This window comes from Pleurodeles waltl, chromosome 1_1 (assembly GCF_031143425.1).
Source record: "Pleurodeles waltl isolate 20211129_DDA chromosome 1_1, aPleWal1.hap1.20221129, whole genome shotgun sequence".
NCBI lineage: Eukaryota > Metazoa > Chordata > Amphibia > Caudata > Salamandridae > Pleurodeles > Pleurodeles waltl.
Window position 1 is genome coordinate 325,635,875 of NC_090436.1, and position 22,573 is coordinate 325,658,447.

General features: G+C 46.5%; 1 long non-coding RNA gene across 1 annotated transcript in view; it reads right to left on the reverse strand.

Annotated features, from left to right (window-relative positions):
- LOC138257652 (uncharacterized) overlaps positions 1-22,573 on the reverse strand; it is a 1,190,164-nt gene that overhangs the window by 197,174 nt on the left and 970,417 nt on the right. Inside the window, exon 5 of the long non-coding RNA XR_011198404.1 lies at positions 11,809-11,909. This is a non-coding gene — a long non-coding RNA (uncharacterized lncRNA). The remainder of the gene's footprint in view (positions 1-11,808; positions 11,910-22,573) is intronic.

Sequence of the window (22,573 nt, forward strand, 5' to 3'; positions counted from 1 at the left end):
TAGAAGTGTGGCATATTTTTGTCCCAGAAAGCACTGTTCTACAAAAATCTAAAATGAAGAAACTCTCTCCTGGTGGTTCAGGGCTGGTTAACCCAACCCACAGGTGTGGCTAACATTTTCCCACACTCCCCTTCTAGCCCCTCTCCTAATCTAATTAGTGAGGCTCCCATCTGGCTGGGGGTGCAGGAGGTTGGGGTGGGCTGGGGTCCTGCACTACCTGTCCTTCTCCCTTTAAACACCAGTTTGGCTACCAGCCCCCTTCCTGTCCTGGCTTCTACAGCAGCAAATTTCCTCCCACCAGATGGCCACTTTGTCTCAGCCCAGGATACTTCACACCTCATCAGAGCAGCTTGGCTCAACCTGTCAAAGGCTGACCAATCAAAAGAGGCTGCTACAGGGCTGATTTTAACTAACTTTAGAAAGCAGTTCGAAAACTACGTTTCTGCAATAGTTACAATAAAATCTAACCTTGGCAAGCTGTTGGATTTATTGTAACTATTATTTGAATGACTGTTCTAGCTCACTCTTGTCAAAAGGTAGACTTTACTGAAGTTTAAAAAACCTTCTTATGTTACCCTATGAGGCTAGCAATGCTGCAATGGGGAAAACTAAATTGGTAGTTTTTTCCTCAACAGTTTAAGACTTTCAAAGTACATTTAATTCCAAGTCAAATTTGGACACTGTTTTAGTTTAAAAGCAGCCTGCAAGTCAGGGCTGGCTTTTACAATGACAGCGGGCAACACAGCAGTGCACACTTAAGTGCATTAAATTCACTAGATCTTTAAATCTACATGCCCTACAATACACTAGGGACTTTCAGGTAGGTTGTAGGTACCAACTGTAACCACACCTAATTACCATACATCTTTTAAACAGACCACTGGCCCTGGGCCTGGTTAGCAGAGCCCACAGCACAATCAGAAACACCAATATCAGTCAAAAATGGGGGCAAGAGCTGGGGGACACTGCAGCCACTCACACACCCATTCACTGACCCATCAAACTACTTGCATACCCACTTACAGACCCACACTGCCACTCACACACTCACTCACAGACCCATAAAACACACCACACACAGTCACAAACCTACACAGCCACTCAGATGCCTACTCACACACCCATACAGCCACTCACAGATCCTTAAAACCACTCTCACAATGATTCACAGGCCTGCTCAGTCACTCATACACCCACTCACATATCCACTAACACACTCCCTCGTAGAACCCCACAGCCACTCACATACACCCACTCATGCACTCACAGACCCACACACACACACTAATATATATATTATATATATATACATATATATATATATGCATATATATGTATATATATATATGTAAAATAATTATTTTCATGAAAAACAAAGGTTACAGGGACATTATAGTTCGGTTCAGATTATACACAGACAAAACCATAGAAATTCAGGTGTTGGAGTTATTTCAAGTAACTATAACTCGCGCCCTAAGGTACCTTTAACTAACCTAATTATAACTTCCCTGTAACATTTTGTTTTTTTTAGTTAATAGCTACATTTTTAAAAATTCTGTTTCCTAACTATAACATCCTTATAACCTTTAGTTTTTTTTCAGTGAATTTCTAGTGATTTTTCAACATTAGGTAAGAAGTCCATTTCAGTGCCAGGTGGTGGGGAGGGTGTTAGATGCACTGCCTGGCTCACTCATTTTATTATTTTCGGCATTGTCTTCAGTAGAAAATGCTTTCAGTTTTCCAATTCAATTTCATCCAGATGGCATTCAGATGTGCCACACTTTTGGCATAAATTCAGAATGTTAGCACGTGAGTTGTTCTTTAGAATACTGTAAGCTGGTGATTGTGAGGGAGTTAACTGACAGTCTGCTGCTGGTGTTGAAAGTGCATGTTTCATTCAGCATGTCAGAATGTTTTAATGGAATAGAAGAGAAAGATATTTGAGAACTCACTTAAACCATGGGCTGATTTTTCTTTCTATAGCACTAACCATAATTACTATGACAAAATGAACTCCTCATTCTGTTCCTTTATAAATTAAATGCTTTACTTTTTACCAGTGTTACCATTTTAATTCAATCAAGATGGCTTCAGGTGTGCCACGCTTTTGTCACAAGTAAGACTGTTAGCTCTCTAGTTGTTCTTTATAAGACTTTGCGAGGCTGCAGTAGAATACAAGGGAATCAACCAACAGGCTGCTCCTGTTGGAAGTACATGTTTTACTGAGAATGTCAGGATTTATTCTCATATGGCTGAGAAGGATAGTGTGAATTTACCGAAAATATGCTCTCATTTTAGCTTCTGGAGCACCTTCCATAACCTCTGTGGGAAAATCATGAGACAACAGTTCTCTCTCAAACATGATTCATGAAATCCCAGCAGGATAAAATCAGCTTACAACACCCCACAATTTCTAAAATAGCATGGTACCATCAACAAATGATTTGTAACTAAAATGTATTATCACCTTTTATACGTCCTCCATTTTGTGACCCTCAAAACCTGCCGTTCACTACAATGCATTTCAATGGGTTGCTATCATGTACATTGGTCCCAAGATGGCTGACATTGCTTTCTGGTTGAAGCCTGACAGTCAATCAGATCTCACCATGAGCTCTGTGCTTAGGCTCCCCCCACATATATAAATGTATTTTCCCTTTAATATCTTGAAAACTATGGAACAAATTCACACCAAATAAGAAAAAGCACAGTCTGTGGAACACAATCTTACTTTCTGCCAAATTTGGTATAATTCTGTCCAGACGTTTGGACTGTAGTTGTGTTCAAAACTCCTACCGGACTTAACATGGAAAACACTAATTTTTTCAACCCCCCCCCTTTTTTCTCAGCCCTCGCTTGACAGATCACCCCGAAACTTTCCATGCACAACAAGAATCACTGCACTCTTTTTTGGAAAAATTTGTGAAAATTCGTCAAACAATGCAAAGCTATAAGCAAGTCAAAAAATGCTTTTCCAATGGAATGCTTCTGACCATCAGCGTTGACTTCCAATGATGCCACGTCATGCATCTCAAAATCCACACGTTCCTCCACCTCTTACAAGGAGGACAGGCACTCTGTGGTCCAGCAGGTAAAATTTGAATGACAACCAAATGGGAACAGAACCTGTTTCGGCAAGAACCCTTGCCTTTCTCAACCTGTGTTTCACCATTTTCCTCAACCATTATGTACAATCTTAAATTGCCTACGGCACTCATAGCGCAACATAATCATAAACATAAAAGAACAGTAAAAAAACCTATATTAGTGTTCAAACAACATTTTCAAAGTTTTTTTTTTTTTGAATATATTTTTATTAACATTTTGTTGTTACACAGTTACATACTTATTCATTTTACATTTCCTCATTTTTTGCACTTTTGGTTTTTAATGCTATATTTTACTTTTTACTCATTGTTTGCTACTTTTATTATCGTTAATCTTTTTGTTCCTTATTTAATAAATTGTGCTCATTTACTTGTTAAAGCGTATTTCCTTTCTTCGTTTCACTGTTCTGTATAATCAACAGTCGATCAACAAACTTGAACCCCTTCTTCCTTGTAACTTGGGAGGGTGGTGTGGGGGTTAGGTGCGGAAGGACAAGGGTAGTGAAGGGGGGGGAGGAGGAGGGGAGGGAAAACACGAAGTCTGTGGTATACAATTTCAGGTGACAGTCATGTTGGCCTAATTGGAGGTAAGGAAAGGAAGAAGGGGAGAAAAAAGAAAAACAAAAGACCCCAGGGGGTCAATTTTACGGCTTTGTGTGAATGGCTTTTGTAGTTGTTAACTTTTAAGGTACGATATTGTATCAATTTGTGGGCGGGGGAAGATGTCAACCCAGGGCGCACCAGCGCACAGCGGGGGCGGCGGGTCACTCACGCTGCTTGCTATTTCTGTCAGTGGAGTGGGGGTCAGAGGGCCAACTGTCTTCGCACCCTTACTCTTGATGTGATCTATGTGTGGTTTGGGCCTGTTTTGGGTGCCTGCCTATGTGGTTCCACCATTTGGTTCTATCCTCGGTGTGGGTTGGATTTCACTTGTTTCTCCTACTGGTCTTGCCAGCCTCTTATTTATACTCTCCCAGTTTGTCACTAAATTCTCCCACCCCGTTGCTATAGGAACCTGGCGAATATTCTTGGCTTCTTCTGCTTTTAGGACCTGTAGTTCAGCTCTAGACCATGTTGATATATTCCTTGTCCAGTCAGACAGCAAAGCGTGATCTGGGGCCTTCCAGCCCCTCGAGATTAGTCTCTTATAAAGGGCCAGGGATAGGTCCAGAAAGCGCCCCTTCACTTTACCGCAAAGCGCAGCTGGTCTGAGGCCCAGCAGGCACAGTTCAGGGGTGGGTCTCAACTCAAACTCAAACAATTCAGTTAGGGTGTGCAATATTTCCCTCCAGCCAGCCTGGATCGCTGGGCAAGTCCAAACCATGTGGTCAAAATCTGCCCCTCCTCCTCCGCATCTCGGGCAAGTCCCCGGGGCCCCACCGTATATACGGAACAGTCTGTGAGGCGTGAGGTACATTCTGTGCAAATAATTGTATTGAATGTATCTTAACCGCGTATTACGTGATATCTTCCGGGGGTAGGCCAGTATTCTCTTCCACTCTGAGTCAGTTAGTTCCCGCCCAACTGTGTTCTCCCACCGCCCTCTCAGCGACCATAAGGGGTCTAAGGCTGCCTCGACTTGGGCCCGATATATTTTGGTGATCAGATGTGATTCCTCCCCTAATGTCAACAGTAAATGCAGGACCTCATGGGTGGCGGGTTCCGCATTCACTGTGTCCCAGTGAGCTTTAAGAGTGTGTACTAGCCTCCCATAAAGCAGGAACTGCCCCCTGGGAACACCCTCTTCCATTAATTCAGAAAATCCCCTCATCACTCCCTCCTTGAAGAGCCCTCCCACTGCTTCTATTCCAGCTGACAACCAAGGGCCAAGTCCCGTTTTTCCCGGTCCCCTCCCCCTAGGTTCTAGGGCGAGCACCGCCAGTGGCAAAGCTGGGGAATATGGATGGCCCACTCCCACCCTTTTCGTGCATCTTTTCCAGCATGCCACTGCCACTTTTATCATTATATTGTTCCCAGGGGGGGTTATCTTTCTGTTTGTCATACATGCTGCAATCCATGCCGTGTCCATTACTCCTTGGGCTGTATATAAATCCAGTTGGCCCCGGCCCGTAAGCCAACCGGGTATCCACTGTAATTGGGATGCCAGGTAGTATGCCTCAAAGTCGGGGGCTCCCAGTCCTCCTGCGTGGGGTGGTCTGCAGATAGTCGTAAGTGTAGTTCGTCTGCGTCCATTGTCCCATATTAGTTCTCTGAGTAATGTGTTCAGATCGCGGAACCATGCCTGGGGTATCAACAGTGGCAAGTTGGTGAAGTAGTAGAGAAGTCGGGGGAGCATGATCATCTTGGAGAGTGCCACTCTGGCCATCACTGACAGTTTCAGAGAGCGCCAAAATTCTACAGAGGATCTCAGGGATCGGAACGCTCTACCAAGGTTGCCCTCTCTTAAGTCTCCCAGGTCATGGTAGATCTGGATCCCCAGGTATCTAAATGTCCGTGAGGCCCATTTCAAGTCTGTTGGGCACGTTGTGGGACATCTATATCCAGGCGTCAGGGGGAACACATATGTTTTGTTACGGTTAAGTCTTAATCCTGACACCTCTCCGAACTCCTCCAGGGTCTTCAGGGCCCAGGGGAGACCACTCGCCCCGTCTCTAAGATAAATCAAGATATCATCTGCATATAGCGAGATAATGTGATCAGTTGTCCCCCACTGAATCCCCCTGCCCGCTCCGTCCCCGCGTACCCAGGCCGCCAGGGGCTCCATCGCCAGGGCGAACAACAATGGAGATAGGGGGCATCCCTGTCTAGTTCCCCAGTGCACTGGATAAGCACCAGAGATTTCCTACCCGTCTTGACCCTTGCTAGTGGGGATGAGTATAATAGGTCCACCCATCCGACCCAGCCCTCGCCCAATCCCATATTTAACACTGTCGCCCTCAGGTAGTCCCATCTGATTGAGTCGAAGGCCTTTTCAAAGTCCACGGCTAGCATGGTCCCGGTTGGCGGCCTCGATTCACTGGGCATATGTATGATAGAGAAAATACGCCTAAGATTCAGAGAGGTGCTGCGACCAGGTATGAAACCGTTCTGGTCAGGATGTATCAGGGTGGGCATACGAGGTAATAGCCGGTTGGCCAGGATCTTACTGAGGATCTTAAAGTCGCTATTTAGCATTGATAGTGGGCGAAAGTCTGTTACTGATGCCTCCCTGCTATTTGTTTTAGGGAGAGACACTACCAATGCCTCACGCAGTGTGCATGGGAGTTCACCATTCTTTGCTGATTCCATATACATTTCTATCAGTCTGGGGACTAGTAAGGATTTATACTTTTTATAAAAGTCCATAGGAAGACCATCTGTACCAGGGGTCTTCCCAGGGGCCAGCTGTGCAATTGCTTCAGTTGTCTCATCCGTGGTCACTGGGCCCCCCAGGCCGACACTGTCCTCTGGACTCAATACCGGTAGGGGTATCCGAGTCAGGAAGTTGTCAAGAGTTCCCGTCCCCAAGTCTGTGGGCTTCCTGTATAAGTGTGTATAGTAATCTCTAAATGCGTCGTTAATGGATTCTGGGCTGAGTCTGCGTGTTCCCCCCCTGTCCAGTACACTTGCAATGGGGTCACTATCTCTGTTCGGGCGCACTAGCCATGCCAAAAGTCTACCAGATCTCCCCTCCTCTGATTGTATGGATGTCAAATATCTTTGCATACTGTGGCATCTAAGTCGCTCTTCAGCTTGGGAGTGCTCTCTACATGCATGTTCGTACTCTTCATCCACTTGCCCTGCAGGGCCCTGTCTCAGCTCCCCCTCATGAATGACCCTCTCCAATGCGTTTAATTCTCTCTCAAGCGTACGTTTTATCCCCACAGACTGTCCAAGGCAGTGACCCCTTGTCCCCACTTTGAGTGTCTCCCACTCTATGCCTCTGGCGGAAGTGGATCCCTTGTTAGCTTCTATGTGTTCTGTTAGGTAGCATCGTAATTCCTCCCTGTATGCCTGGTCTTCTAACGCTGTCGGGAGCATTCTCCATGACGGTATGGGGGGTCTGTCCTGTGATACCCTCAATGTCAGTAATAGAGGGTTGTGATCTGATATTGTGCGAGCAAGTTACTCAGCATGGGCGATACTTCGAGCCAATCCCGCAGTGCAAACTATCCTATCAATTCTAGTGTGTACCTGGTGGAGGCCCGAGTAAAACGAATAATCCCTGGTCGCTGGGTGTTGAAACCGCCAAGCATCTACCAGCCCCCAGGCGTCTAGCCACTCAACTAGTTTTTTTGCTGTTTTGGTTGATGTTGCTCCCTGTAGTGGGGGGGTAGATCTGTCTAAGTCATTGTCAAGCACTGCGTTAAAGTCTACTCCTATTAGTACTTCCCCAATGTGTTGACGAGTGAGGTGTCTAGACAGGCCCGTCATAAATGAGGTTTGGTCCTGGTTGGAGGCGTATATACAACTCAGGATCAACTGGAGCCCCTGTAATTTCCCTTCTAGTATGACAAACCTTCCCTCTCTGTCTATGTTGGAGGAATCAATCGTGAAGGGGACCCCCGCCCTAATCCAAATCAGAACTCCTCTTGCATAAGCTGAATATTCTGTGGCAAACACCTGTCCCCTCCATCTCCGTCTTAGCTTCTCTCCCTCTCCGGGTGCCAGATGGGTCTCTTGTAACATAGCTATCTGCACTCCTCTGCTTTTTAGGAAGGAAAGAATTCTATGTCTCTTAGCAGGAGTACCCATCCCCCTAACATTCCAGGTTATGATATTGTAGTCCGCCATCCTATTCTCAAAGTGTGTTGTGTGTAGGCTCGGCACGCCCATGGCCCCGACCGATTCCCCCACAAGCTTGTACCTTCATTGTGTTCAGTCCATTTCACACATGTAGCCGATATAACTAGTAACAGCAAACCCCAACTCCCCATCCACATGGCACCTCCGGAACTGTAGGCTGCCCAATAAGTTATGCAACACTGCAAATTATTCAAACACATCAATGCAATACTCGCCAGCCAAGACCGACAGGCGAGAGTCAGGTCCGGAGGGGCGGCCAGGTCCGGAGGGGCCATTTCACTACTTAGCTTGTCTCGCCTTTCAGCGCCGGTGCGGGTTCGATCTATGCGAGTTCGTCAGCGGTCTGCGGGGTCACTCTTGGTGTGTAAGTCGAGTCCCCAGAGCTATCGGGCGAGGACACCACCGTATTGTCCGATTCTTCTTCAGAGACTTCCCGGGGCGATGTCTCTCCACCCACCTTGGCCGCCGCCTCCAGGGCCTCTCTCTTGCAAGTTTCCCTCTGTGTTCGCGTTGGCGCCAGTCGTTGGCGGTCTCTGGGCCTTTTCCTATTCGGGGCCCGGCAGGTCCCGCCCACCCCGCGATTCTCCGGTGCAGGTCGCGTCGGCCGTGCCGCAAATCTTTCGAGCCATTCCCATGAGTTTGAAAGAACGTGGTTTTTCCCTCCGCAATCACTCGTAGTCTTGCTGGGTAGAGCAGCGAGTACTGTATCCCCTCTTCTCGCAAGGTTCTTTTAACGGCTAAGAAGGAGGCGCGCTTGTTTTGGACTTCCAAGGTGAAGTCAGGGAACAATGTCGCTTCACCATTTGGCTACTTTAAACGGGCCCGTTTCTCTGGCTTTCTTTAAGAGGATGTCTCTGCCTCTGTAGTGCAGGAGTTTAGCAATTACAGCCCGTGGTGGCCTGCCAGGAGCAAGTGGTCTAGCTGGCACACGATGTGCTCGCTCCAGTGAGTAAAAGGTTGTCCGACATCCTGGCGCGACAACTGTGCTTAGCCATTTCTCCAGAAATTCCACTATGTTCGTCCCCTCGGCCCCCTCAGGGAGGCCCACCACGCGAAAATTGTTCCTCCTGTTTCTACCTTCTGCGTCTTCAGCTCGCTGTTCGAGCTTCGCCACTCTGCCAGCCAAGGAGGTCACCTCCGCTGATACGTCTTCTTGTTTTGGGACGACTACCGCTAGCGTTGCTTCCGCTTCTTTTACTCTGTCGGCCAATTTGTGATGATCGGCTCTCAGGAGGCCCACCTCTATTGCCACCTGATTGATGTTGCGCTGTAATGTGGATTTGGTGTCTTCAATGGCACCCAGTATCTTGTCTAGGGTGTCTTGTACTTTGATTTGTGACTGGCTCTGTATGGTCGGCTCATTGTCCCCCAGTGGTGTCGGTGTCAGGGGGTCCATGGCTTTGTTCTTATGTCTGCCCTTGGGGGGCATTGGCCAGGCAGGGATGGGCTTCTCAGTGGGTCTAGCGCACAGTTCAGGTGCTTATGCTGTTCGCTTTTGATTTGTCCACTAATCCAGGCCACTGTCATTGCAGTCTCTGGGCCCGGGTGCTCCAGGGCGAGCTTCAGGCGCTACCGCTAGCTGCTCCCAGCGCGATAAGTGGCGGTAAGCGGCCAGGTCGAGGGTTTCCACCAACGTTGTGCAGTCCGGCTCCACCGAGGATCCGTGCCGGCGCTACGGTCGGGTCCCAGCGTCCCCTCTCGTTCGCGCGGATCACCGCGTCCATCCCTCAATAGAGGGTCACCTGGTCCAGTGCGCTCAGGCCTGGGTCCGCTGGTGGCCCTTCACAGACCAAACGATCATGCGTGTGCTGTGCTCAGCCCCCCGGTCACGTCCCATCCACTCTTTAGATGAGAAAACAGTTTGGGCTAAACCGGGGCTGGTGGGTTTTTCATAGGTTTGCGCTGTTGTGTGTAGAAGGGGTGGGTGCAGTAGACCCTCAGCTCGGCGTTGGTCCAGTCAACCAAAGGAGGCCCCGCACCTGGCAGCAAGGGTACCCCGCCTCCAACCCCGGTAGACGATGGCGGCCGGCGCAGGGCGATTCCGCACTGCCCCGCCCCACAAAGGACAATCAATGTTCATTCTGGGTTGCCCCGGGTGTAGAAAGTCCTGTCGTCGGCATCCGGGGGTTCCCGGGCAGCAGTCACAGGCACGCCGATTGTGCGTTCCCCAAAGGATGTGCCCAAAGCGGACTCCTCACCGGGCAGCCCCGGGGGGGCCCTCGTCCCTGCGTCATCCGCAGCGCAGGCAGTCCCGCAGCCAGGTGGCATCAGGCCCCGCCCCCGATCAGGAGGCCGACCCGTCACCGGTAGGTGTCCTCATCAGTCGCTCCGGTCTGCACCCTCCCCTTCAGGGTGGGCCCGCGTCCGCATCTAGCACCGGGCGCAGCGCGTGGTCCAATCTGGGATCGCGGCCTTAATCCGACGGCGATTTCGCGGGTCCCTTTCCGCGCCGGGGCGCCCGAGTCCGTCGGAGGCCGCACCCGGGGTCGCGGCCACGCTCGAGCAGTCCGTCCGCACCAGCTGCTCACCGCCTCTGCCCTGAAACAGGGAGCCTCTCAGTCCGGCGCGTCCCGGTCCCGTTCGCCGACAGGGCAGCGGGCTCTCGTCAGTCCCGGGCAGCCCTAGCCCCCCGGGAGCCTGCACAAGGGCCGAGACCGCACCTCCGCAGTCCCCCCCGTCCGCGGCGGTCGTCACACTCTTCTTTGGGTGTAAGACCGCCCGCTCCAGCGCGTCCAGGCTACGGGTTAAAGTCGGCCCCTATGGAGCCGAACAGTTAAGCGTGCGCCATGCTCGGCTCCGTGGCCACGCCCCAAACAACATTTTCAAAGTTAACACAGAGTTCCCTAATATTGTAACTTTCAGAGCTACTAGCCATGAATTTCGAATCATTAGGCATCATAACAGCAGGTTTTTGGGTCATATCTGCACACAACATAGGTGATGGGATGCATTTACAATTCTGCCCTAGTGGGCCATCAATGGTTTAGAAACAAAACATCAATCTACCAAAATAAACCTAATCACATACAGACAAACCTTCCTACTTCCTGCCAGCTCATTTAGGGCCAGATGTAGCAAGCCGTTTGCATGTCGCAAACTGTGAAAAACAGTTTGCGCCATGCAAACGGCCTCCTGCGATGCACATACACAAATTGCGAGTCGGTACCGACTCGCAATTTGTGAATGCGACTCGCAAATAGGAAGGGGTGCTCCCTTCCTATTTGCGACTCGCATCGCAATTCAGTATTGCTTTGTGACTGCGAATGCGGTCGCAAAGCAACTCGCAGTTACCACCAGTGTCACACTGGTGGTAACTCATTCGCAAAAGGGAAGGGGTCCCCATGGGACCCCTTCCTCTTTGTGAATGTCGACAAAAATATTTTTTCAGAGCAAATGGTTTCGGTATTTTATTAATTTTGCAACTCGTTTTCCTTTAAGGAAAACGGGCTGCAAAATGAAAAAAAAAACTGCTTTATTTAAAAAGCAGTCACAGACATGGAGGTCTGCTGACTTCAGCAGGCCACCATCCCTGTGAGTGCAGGGACTCGGTATGGGGTCGCAGAATGCGACCCACCTCATGAATATTGATGAAGTGGGTCTTTGCGACCCCATAGCGAGTCGCAGAAGGTGTCAGACACCATTCTGCATATGCTTTTGCGATTCTGAAATTGCGAGTCGCACCGACTCGCAATTTCAGAATCGCAAAATCATATCTTGTTACATCTGGCCCTTAATTCGTTAGCAGGTTTTCTGGAAGTAGTTTGACAAATTGCTAATCACATGTACAGTATATTTAAAAAAATACATTAACTTTAGATTATATTCCCATAACAGCATAACCTTAGCTGTAGAATACATTGTATAGGCTCAAATTGCATTCCTCGTCCAACCCTCATGAGTTGAGGTTATACTATATGCAGTTCATCTTATCAAAGTCTCTTTCATATGGTCCTACCGTAAACTCTTGCAAGAGAGCATGTGATCTTTAACTAGATACTGCGCCAGATATAAATATCTCCTTTGCTCACGATGAGTGCAGTCTATCGCCTGCCGGCTCTGCAAAAATATTAAAAATATTTGTTAAACACAGCAAACAACTCGCCATTCGATCTATTAAATCTTTTACAAAGAACACTTATTTACATAGTAGTGTATGAAGGAAAGAAATCTGGTGTGTCTTTTTTTATTCACAAATGCACATGTAATTTTTCCCCACAGTTTAAACTATTTGGCTCTTTACTGTCAAATGGCAAGATGTATTTAGATTCCAGAGTTCTCAATCTTCTTTCTCTGTTCCCTCCATGGCATGCTTTGTTATCCCATCTATGACACTATATTTCATTTCTTGTATACCTCCTCCATGTACTTCCTGAAAGTGTCTCGCTACAGTATAGTCTTGGTCACAGTTCTTTATGGCTCCAAGATGTTGCAATACACTTGGAGAGACCTTCAATATATTGCTCCTGTGAGAAAACATGGCTTATTGCAGAGGCCCCCTAACTTGTTGCCCCCATGTTTCACTTTTTGCTAGTGTTTTCTTGACTGCTAACCGGTCCCGGGGCCTGTGCTCTGTATAAAATAAGTATGCAAATTGAGCTAATTATAATTGGCTATGCCAATCTACCTAGAAGTCCCTAGTACATGATAGGGCATATAGGTTTAGGGACCCCAGCATAGATAGTGCACCCATATTTGCACTGCTGAGGTGCCCAGTGACATTTTAAAGTCAGGCCTGCCTTGCTGGCTGCTTTTAAATTAAAGTTATATGCAAATTCGAGTTTGGAATCAAAAGTACTTCCAAAGTCTTAAACTACCTCTACCGTATTTTTACATATATGTCACCCCTAAGGTTTGCCCTATGTGCCCCTAAACTGTACAGAGGGACCTTATAAAAACAGTTTAATAAGCCGTGGTGAGGTAAAACTGGCAAAATAGTTTTTCCCTCATTGTAGTGAAGGTCCTCCATAGACTAGAATAGGGAGACTTTATTTTAAATGATAAAGTCCCCTTAAATGTCAGATACCTCAAGTTTGGTATCAAATTAATAAATCCCACAACTTACAATTGTTGGATTTAATATAACTTGTTCAGGCAAAGAGTTTTAAACTTTAACTAAAAAGTTGCCAACTTTAGCCCTGTAGTGCTTAGCTCTGATTGGCCAGCCTCTGGTAGCCTGGCCAGGCTGCCTTGATGAGGTGTGAAGTAGCCTGGGCTGAACACAAAGAGGTGTGTCTGGGGGAGGATAACTTCGCTCAGCAGATGGAAAAGCAAGAAGGGTGGTTGGCTGCCAAACTGGTCTTCAAAGGCAGGGAAGGTCATTTGGAGCAAACCAGCACCTCCCTCACATCCTGCGAACCCAGAAAAATAGTTTCCCCCCTGATTAGATTAGGCAAGGACAGGAGAAGGGTGTGTTTAAGATTTTTAGCCACACCAGTGGGTGGGCTCAGCCAGATGTAACCTACAAAAATCAGTTTCAGCCATGATGGATTTTTGAGGAATGTTCCTCCCTGGGATTGATTTTTACCACACTTCACAGGAAGTGGTCATCACAGGGGAAGGACCCTACACCTGATTGAAGAACCATGACCCCCCTGTTTTTTCACTGAGGAGCAAGGATAAATATGGCAGAGCTGCAGCCACACCTCAGTTTCCTACTAGATCCCAACAAGGAAGAACATCAGAAGAAGAAGGACTGCCTTGCTGGACCCCTGACCTGCACCTGGACACTGCACTCTGAAGGACTGCACAAGCTGCACACTTGGGCTTCACCACTAAAAGGACTTTGCCTGTCTTCTTCTGCTTCAAGAGGGACTCCCTATTTGCTACAGGTACAAAGGAGCTGCCCAGAGTCCCCTGCATCAAGTCCTATAAGGTCCTGACCAGGTGCATTCTGGGAATTGTAGTCCCAACTCCTAAGGAGCAACTCAGAGCTTCTGAAACCTTGGATCAAGTTGTGGACACTTCAAGGACCAAAAACGGACCTCCCGAAGAAGATCCAGCAGTTTGGAGACGTTTGGAGCAACTCCATAAGTTGAAGAGGTGCACTGTGGGAGTTGTAGTCCCATACCCAAAGAAGCAAACTAGAGCCTCTAAACCTTTGGCTGGTGGTGTGGACGACTTTCCTGAATCAAGAAACACTTCTGAAATTAAGTCTGACAGTAAGTCTGGGTGGCCTGAACTCTGGACTTTGTTCCTTTCCAGTGTGACCTTTTTTTTTAACCCTTTGAGCGCTAGTTGCTTCTATGCGCTAGAAAGCATTAATTCTTTTAAATTCATACATCTGGTTCCCCTTATCCGATTTTAATCGTTTTGGTGTCATTTTAAAGATACAAATATAATCAATTTTTATAAATTGGTGTTGGATTTTTATTGTGTTTTGTGTTTTACTTATTTACTGTTTTGTGATTTTTAAATGCTTTACACAATTCTCTCCTAAGTTAAGCCTTGTTGCTCGTTGCCAAGCTATTGAGGGTTGAGCTGGATTTAATTTATTGAGACCCAACTTGACCTAAGTGGAGGTTAGTGACCTATTGCTAAGTGTAGGTACTTACCTGCCCTTACCAATAATCAATTTTCAAACAGTTCCCACATATAGCTTATAGCAATTGCATTTCAATATATACACAACAAAATCACTTGTGCATGTGTAGTGCCACTTTGCCTTGTGTATTGCTCTTTTTGTTATCTTCACTTCAGTTAGATTTTCTCTATTTCTACATGCCTTGCATTTGGATCAATTTGTAAACCCATCTGTTGGCTTCAACCAAGTTTCTTTCTCACTCCTTTCATCACTGCGAACCATCATATCTCTCATAAACCTCCCCCTCCGAAATGTCACGTGGGGTCGTCTGGTCAGCTCTTCTCCTTTGACCAGATCACTTTTTATTAGATGCTGATGCCTACTCAGGGCAGTCTTCACCTCTTGGTGTGCAACATTATATGTGGTTTTAGATCTCTGTTGTGCCCTAGATTTTCTATTTCTTTTCTGACCTTTAAATAAAATAACTTCCCTCTCACTCTTCACTACTTGTTCCTCGTTGTATCCAGTGTCGCATGTCTGTACACCCTCTATGCTTCAGTCTCTTGAGTATATCTTTCACCACTTCATTGAAACTTTCAGATGTACTGCAGGTTCTCCTAGCTCTCAAGAGCTCTCCATAAGGGATACTTTCCTTTAATGGTTGTGGGTGAAAACTACTAGCATGTTGTATGCTATTCCATGCACTAGGTTTCCTGTAAAATGTGGTTTCTAATCTCTGTTCCTCAACTCTCACTTTCACATCTAGGAATTTGATCTTTTTTTCACTAATCTTGCTTGTGAACCCCAAGTTGAAATCATTTTCATTGATATTCTTTACAAACTGAAGTGCACTCTGTTCGTCTCTTTTCCATATGACAAAAATGTTATCAATGAACCTCAGTCATAGGGTAATGTGAGAATTCTATACATCCGGAGGAGGGCTGCACCTGCTTCTCACACCAGCCCATGTTAAGATTTGCATAGCTGGGGGTGAAGCAGATGCCTATCGCCATCCCTTGTTGCTGTTCATATATCTCATTATTAAAAAAGAATATGTTATGTCTCAAACACCACCCCATCATTTTCAAGAGCATTCTACTATGTTTATAGAACCCCACTGGTATACCTTTAACAAAGTATTCCGTGGCTCTCAACGCATCTGCATAGTAAATACTCATACAGAGTGATCTAATGTCTAAGGTCATACGGAGTATATGTTTTCCCAACTTATATCAAAACTCATTTTAAGGAAGGCTAAAGCGTCTTTGAGGTATGAGGGGAGATTCTGTACTAAAGGCCTCAGGAAATTACCTATATAATGTGAAAATCTTTCAAAATGTCCTTCATGTGGTGCTATAATCAGCCTACCAGGAGGCTTCGTAGTCTCCTTGTGTAATTTGGGAATCAAATAGAATACTGGAAGTTTGATACAATCAGTCATCGAATAACTAAGTTCATCCATGCTTAGCAACCATTGTTTATACCACTCACATAGTGCTTGAGTAAACTCCAACTCTACTCTCTTGAACTGGTCATAATCTACCTTTATGTAGCATGTAGTGGCCATTAACCATTTGCATGCTTCTATCATGTTTGATTCCTCGGACCAGAGGACTATATTACCCCCCTTGTCTGAACTTTTCACTATGACATCTGAATTAGTGGCTATCTTATTTACAGTATCCATAGACTTCCTATCTTTATTATCCATGCTCTTCATACTGTTCATTCTCAGTTTCTTAAACTTAGTTTTAACCACTTCAACAAATTGATCAATGGTATTATTCATACTCGCAGGTACCATTTTTTATCTCGGTTTCAAAGTGGATCCTCCTTCTTCTGAGACTCAATCCCTATCTTTTTCCAATGATTCTACCATAGTCTCTTCATTGATTTCAACAAATGTATTATTCTCCAACTCTAGCAATTCTTTCATCAAGTACACTTCCACAATACGCAAATTACTTTGTGGCACCTCTATATTTGATACCAAAGACTGTGGCTTCCTCTTATCTCTGAGTTTATGTATCTTCATCAATTTAAGTTTCCTGGAGAACTTGAAGAGATTGACTCTACTTTGTACATAGTCAATGTATTCCTGCTACAATTTGATAATCCCAAAGATGTGTTTTTACATCACCACTGCTGAGTGTCATGTCATTTAAATGTATTACTGTGTTTTCTTCCGTCAGTATTTCTTGTGGCTCCTTGTTAATTTCCTTTGATTTTCTTCTACTGATTCTTTTTCCATGCCCCCTCTTCTTTTCTTCCTCTCCTTCTTCCTGTTGATCTTGCCCCTCCTCATCTGGGCATGTGATTTGTTCTCCTGTCTATTCTTGAAAAATCAAACTCTTCTAGTAAGGTAGTGCAACTCCCTATCCTACTCATATCTTCCAAGTCTGTGTCTGAGCTCACATCTGTACTTTTTTCACTCAATGTTGTACTCGGTCTTCCTTGATTGTCATCACTGAGTTTCTGTCTCCTCAACTTGTTAAACATTTTAGCGAAAGTGTACATTTTTCCTAACTCATAGTCTCTTTTGCCCCTTTTGAATTTGTGTGCCTCTTCTGGATATTTACCTCCTCCTCAATATTCAGTCTTTCTCTCATTATCTTCCAAAGGGATTTAATTAGTTCTTTATACTCATGTTTTACAATGGCTTCTGTGATGTCTTTTATTGTCTTTATGTTTTTTTTCTGTTTGATTGTGCATGATCCATATCTGCATAATCCCAGCTGAACTTTCAGTGTTATGCTCCGCTCACTCTCTCAACATTTCCAGATCTGGATCCTCATATCTAGGAGTTATCAAAATTCTTAGTCCTCTGGGCACTCTATTTACTTCAAAATATTCATGGAGCAATTAGCTCTCCCAACATTTGCTTAGTTCAGATTTGTTTTGTTTTTCTAGCCTTTTGAACTGGGTGCGCAGATCTTGTGTGTTCGTTTGTAAGTTCGATGGCCCTTTATCCATTCCACTTCTACCAATATCAGTGAATATTTCTGCCACTCTTTGTTTCCTCATATTACATCTGGATAATAGTTCTTCAGCTATGATGATAGAATCCTACACATCAATGGAGTCACTTTATCACCTGCCCAACCGCTCGCTTGGGCAAGCACTCGCCAAGCTCCTCACTCTGCATCCAACTCTGAGATCCCCACAGACAGTGTACAGAGGATAGTAACACTTACTCAGAGAAGGTTATTCCTTCATTGGGAGCCCTCCCACTCCTACTCCGAGTCTTTCTGCTCCATGCTTGTCACACTCCTTTGTTGCTGTAATCCAGGTTTGGGGGCCAACTAGCTTGACTGCTCCTTCACCACAACAGCTTTGTTTGTCTGCTCCTGAGTGTCAGTGGTGCCTTCCAATGACACCACGCTATGTGTGTGAATATCCACACCTTCCTCCATTCCTTACAAGGAAGGTAGACATTCCGTGGTCCAGCAGGTGAAATTTTATTTACATCCAAACGGGAACAGAACGCTGCCTTTCACAACCTGTGTGTCACCATTTTCCTCGATCATTATGTACAATATTAAGTTGCCTAAGTTGCCTATGTCATGCCTTCTTCCACCACAAGATCATCGACATATACAACAGCTTCCCGACCGCCAACGCAAACACCCACCCGGAACCCGCCACCGACATCACCACCATCCTCACCTGGAGCCCTACCACCACCAAGGAGACCACCCGCGTCATGAACTCGATCCACTCCGGATCCCCATCAGACCCCTGCCCGCACCACATCTACAACAAGGCAGACAACATCATCGCACCGCACCTCCGAGACGTCATCAACGCCTCCCTCACCGCCGCCACCTTCCCGGAGAGCTGGAAACACGCAGAGCTCAACGCCCTCCTAAAGAAACCTACAGCAGACCCCACCGAACTCAAAAACTTCCGGCCCATCTCTCTCCTACCATTCCCCGCCAAAGTGATTGAGAAAATCGTCAACGCTCAACTCACCACCGCCCTGGAAACCAACGACTCCCTCGACCCCACACAGTTCGGTTTCAGGGCCAACCACAGCACCGAAACCGCCCTCATCGCAGCCACGGACGACATCCGAGCCCTGACCGACAAGGGAGAAACCGTGGCCCTCATACTCCTGGACCTCTCTGCAGCCTTCGACACGGTCTGCCACCGCACCCTGATACACCGCCTCAGCAACGCCGGCATCTGAGGCAAGGCCCTGGAATGGATTGTCTCCTTCCTCTCCGGAAGGACTCAGAGAGTCCGCCTGCCCCCCTTCAGATCCACAGCCACGGAGATCATCTGCGGCGTACCCCAAGGATCCTCCCTCAGCCCCACTCTCTTCAACGTCTACATGACCCCCCTGGCGAACATCGCACGCAAACACGGACTCGACCTCATATCCTACGCCGACGACACCCAGCTCATCTTATCCCTCACAAACAACCCCACCTCAGCTAGGACCAGACTACATGAAGGAATGAAGGAAGTAGCGAACTGGATGACAGACAGCCGGCTGAAACTGAACACAGATAAGACGGAGGTCCTCATCCTCGGCCCTACTACCGCCGCATGGGACGACTCCTGGTGGCCCCCCGCCCTAGGCAGCACTCCCCAACCCACCGACCACGCACGCAACCTCGGCTTCATCCTGGACTCATCCCTCTCCATGACCAGACAGGTCAACTCGGTGACCTCGGCATGCTTCAACACCCTCTGCATGCTCCGCAAGATCTTCCGTTGGATCCCCACCGACACCAGGAAGACCGTCACCCACGCCCTCGTCACCAGCCGCCTGGACTACGGGAACACCCTATACGCCGGCATCACCACCAAGCTGCAGAGGAAACTACAACGGATCCAGAACGCTGCCGCACGACTCATCCTGGACATACCCCGCCACCACCACATTTCCGGACACCTGAAGAGACTTCATTGGCTCCCAGTCAACAAGAGGATCACCTTCCGACTCCTCACCCACGCACACAAAGCCCTCCACGACCTCGGACCCAAAATCATCAACAACCGCGTCTCCTTCTACACCCCTCCGCGCACTCTACGCTCGACCGGACAGGCCCTGGCAGCCGTACCCCGCATCCGCAAAGCCACCGCCGGAGGAAGATCCTTCTCTTTCCTAGCAGCGAAAACCTGGAACTCTCTGCCCAGCCACCTTCGCGCCATACCTGACCACCTCTCCTTCAGAAGGCAGCTCAAGACCTGGCTCTTCGAGCACTGACCCCCCCCCCCCCTCCAGCGCCTTGAGACCCTTTATGGGTTAGTAGCGCGCTTTATAAATGCGATTGATTGATTGATTGATTGATAGTGCAACTTAATCATGGACATAAAAGAACAGTGAAAAACGACATTAATTATCAAACAATATGAAAAAATGTATATGTCTCTTATCACAGTCTACCCTAATATTGTAACTTACAGAGCTACTGGCCAAGAATTTTGAATCTATAGGTACCATAACAGTGTGTTTTTGGGTCATATCGGCACATGACGAAGGCGATGGGATACATCTCCCTATGTTTGCAAGCCTTACATTGTCTGCACTTTCTGAAAACCTTCTCTGGTTTTAGCCAGTTGCAGGGTTTTGGTGTTAGATGGCTATGTACTAGTTAGTCCTTCAAAGAGGTATGTCTCTGATATGTTATCAAGGGGCCAGACTCTAACTTCTTCTTCAGTGTGGGATCCTGTGTTAAAATATCCTACCTCCTACATAGGATCTTCTTCAAAGCTCCATATATCATTGAACTTAATATCAACGAACAGAAATAGGATATTGTACGAAACGACATAAGTTGTACACAATGAAGGTTAGTTCTTCCAGACGATCGAAGGATTATGCTTTCTCATTTTATAAATAAAGGACAAACAAAACAAAATTGGGACACACTGATTATGTTTCTGTCAATGTTTATTTTGTTTAAATCACACCCGATGCAGTGTATTTTATTTATGTTTATACGTATTGTTTGATGACGTCTTTAAAATGTGAAGAAACGGACCTTGGGTCATGTGATCAAGACCTGTAGTAGTTAAAATACGTCTTCATTTGCTATATATATATATATATATATATATACACACATAAACTGGCCCCTTTTCTTACATCTTTTTTTAAGGGACTCGTCGAAAGCCAAGTCCCAAGATGGCTGGCAACATTGCCTGGCTGAAGTGTTGGCAGCCAATCAGATCTCAGCACAAAATCTGGAGGGTTCACAGATCGTTCACGTTCCTATATATACATATTTGATTTTTCTTCAATATCTCAAAAAGCACTGAATGGATTTCACCAAATACCAAAAAAGGCAACTTTCTGGACCAACAACTACCTTTCTGCTGAATCTGGTGTAATTTCATCCAGCAGCTCGGGCTGTAGTCGTGTTAAAAAAAAACAATAAGAATTAACATGGGGAAAACATGTTTTGGGTTCCCCATCTTTTTCAGCTCCTGCTTGACGGATCACCCCGAAACTTTCCAGACAGCAGCTAAAGTGAGCGTCAAATTTTTCGGGAAGATTTCGTGAAGGTTCATCAATGGGCACCAAAGATATAGGCAAGTCAAAAAATGATTTTTCTATTACTTAGTGGCTTAAATATATATATATATATATATATATATATATATATATATATATATATATAAATAACAGCCAATAGGTAATATATATGTGTATATATATCTACAGTATATATCTATATATATATATATATCTATATATATAAAACCTATTGGCGGTCACTTAGTTCCTATACAAAAAGCAGTTTTTTACTTGCCTATATCTTTGGTGCCACTTGACAAATCTTCCCGAAAATATCTGAAACGATTCAACAGTCATGTGACCTGCTGTCTAGAAAGTATTGGGGTGATCCATCAAGTGGGGACTGCGATAAAGGGGGTTGAAATTTAGAGCATTTCCATTTGTAATTCCTGTAGGAGAAATTGAACAGCAATAGCGCCAAAACCAAATTTGGCAGAACGGTAACTCTTGGTCCAAAAAGGGCCTGTTTTGTTATTTGGTGTAAATCAATTCAGTAGTTTTTGAGAAATTAAAATAAATCCAAATTTGTATATATAGCGACACAAAGGATTCACGACCCCTTGCAATCTTGTGCTTAGATGTGATTGCCTGCCAACACTGCAACAAAAGAGTGTTGGTAGCCAGGTTGGGACTCAAGCCCCTGACAAAAATGTAAAAAAAAGAAAAAGAAAAAAAGAAAACGGGCCAGCGTACAGTCTCCCTGATCCCTTGTCCCTGGTGGTAGAGTCCCAAAGGGACCCCCCCCCCCAGAGCTAAAAAGCATTTTTGTTAAATTTATGGCAGGAGTCATAGTGGATCTGCGGGTCTGCCATAAATAAAAAAAAATAGAAGAGCGGGCACCCGAGCTTCATCATTTTTTAGCCCCCCGTTAGGCCGAGTCCCAGGGACATTGTTTATTTCTAACGGGCGGCCATCTGCCCCCGTAGACCCAGGGACTACCACCTTCCCGGGGTGATGCAGGAAATGTGTGAGGGGGCGCATGGCCCCCTCGCACCCTAGGGGCCACCAACTCCCTGGGGCAAATTGTTTTATTTCTGTGGGGAGGACTGTTGGCCTCTGCCACAGCCTAAGGGACTGCCACTTCCCTGGGGCTTTAAACAATTAATACACAGGTGCATCCAGCCCTGGGAACCTCCTCCCCCATTCAGGGTTTTATCAATTAAATTGTGCCCCCCCCCATAGCCTCAGGGACCACCACCTCCCCGGGGCTATATTGCAAATAATGATAGGGGGTCCATTTTGGACCCCCCAACCTCCAGGTACTATCACCTCCCTGGGGTTCCTTCCACTTTGGACAACGCTGCCCCCCCTTCATGGAGCCACTGATGGCCCTGGGGACCGCCATCCCCCAGGGCCGGCTCCTGCTATGTTCCGGGATGCATATCTCTCGGACATGGCTGTAGCTGCAGCCAAGTCACAGCAAACAGTCTGTTTTCTGATAACGGGACCCGTCAAACAGGTCCCGCTGTCAGAATACAGAGTTTTCATCTGCTTTCTCTACATGCAGATATGTATGCAGGTAAGATAGATAAAAACATTGCTCCAGCAAACACAGAGCTGCTCTTATAAGTAGCTGCCTGTTTGCTTGAGCAATGGGACTGTGGGAGGCCTTGAGGCTCCCCCCATGGTCCCAGATAGCCCGTAAAGGGCAACAGAAAGTTTTGAAAAAAG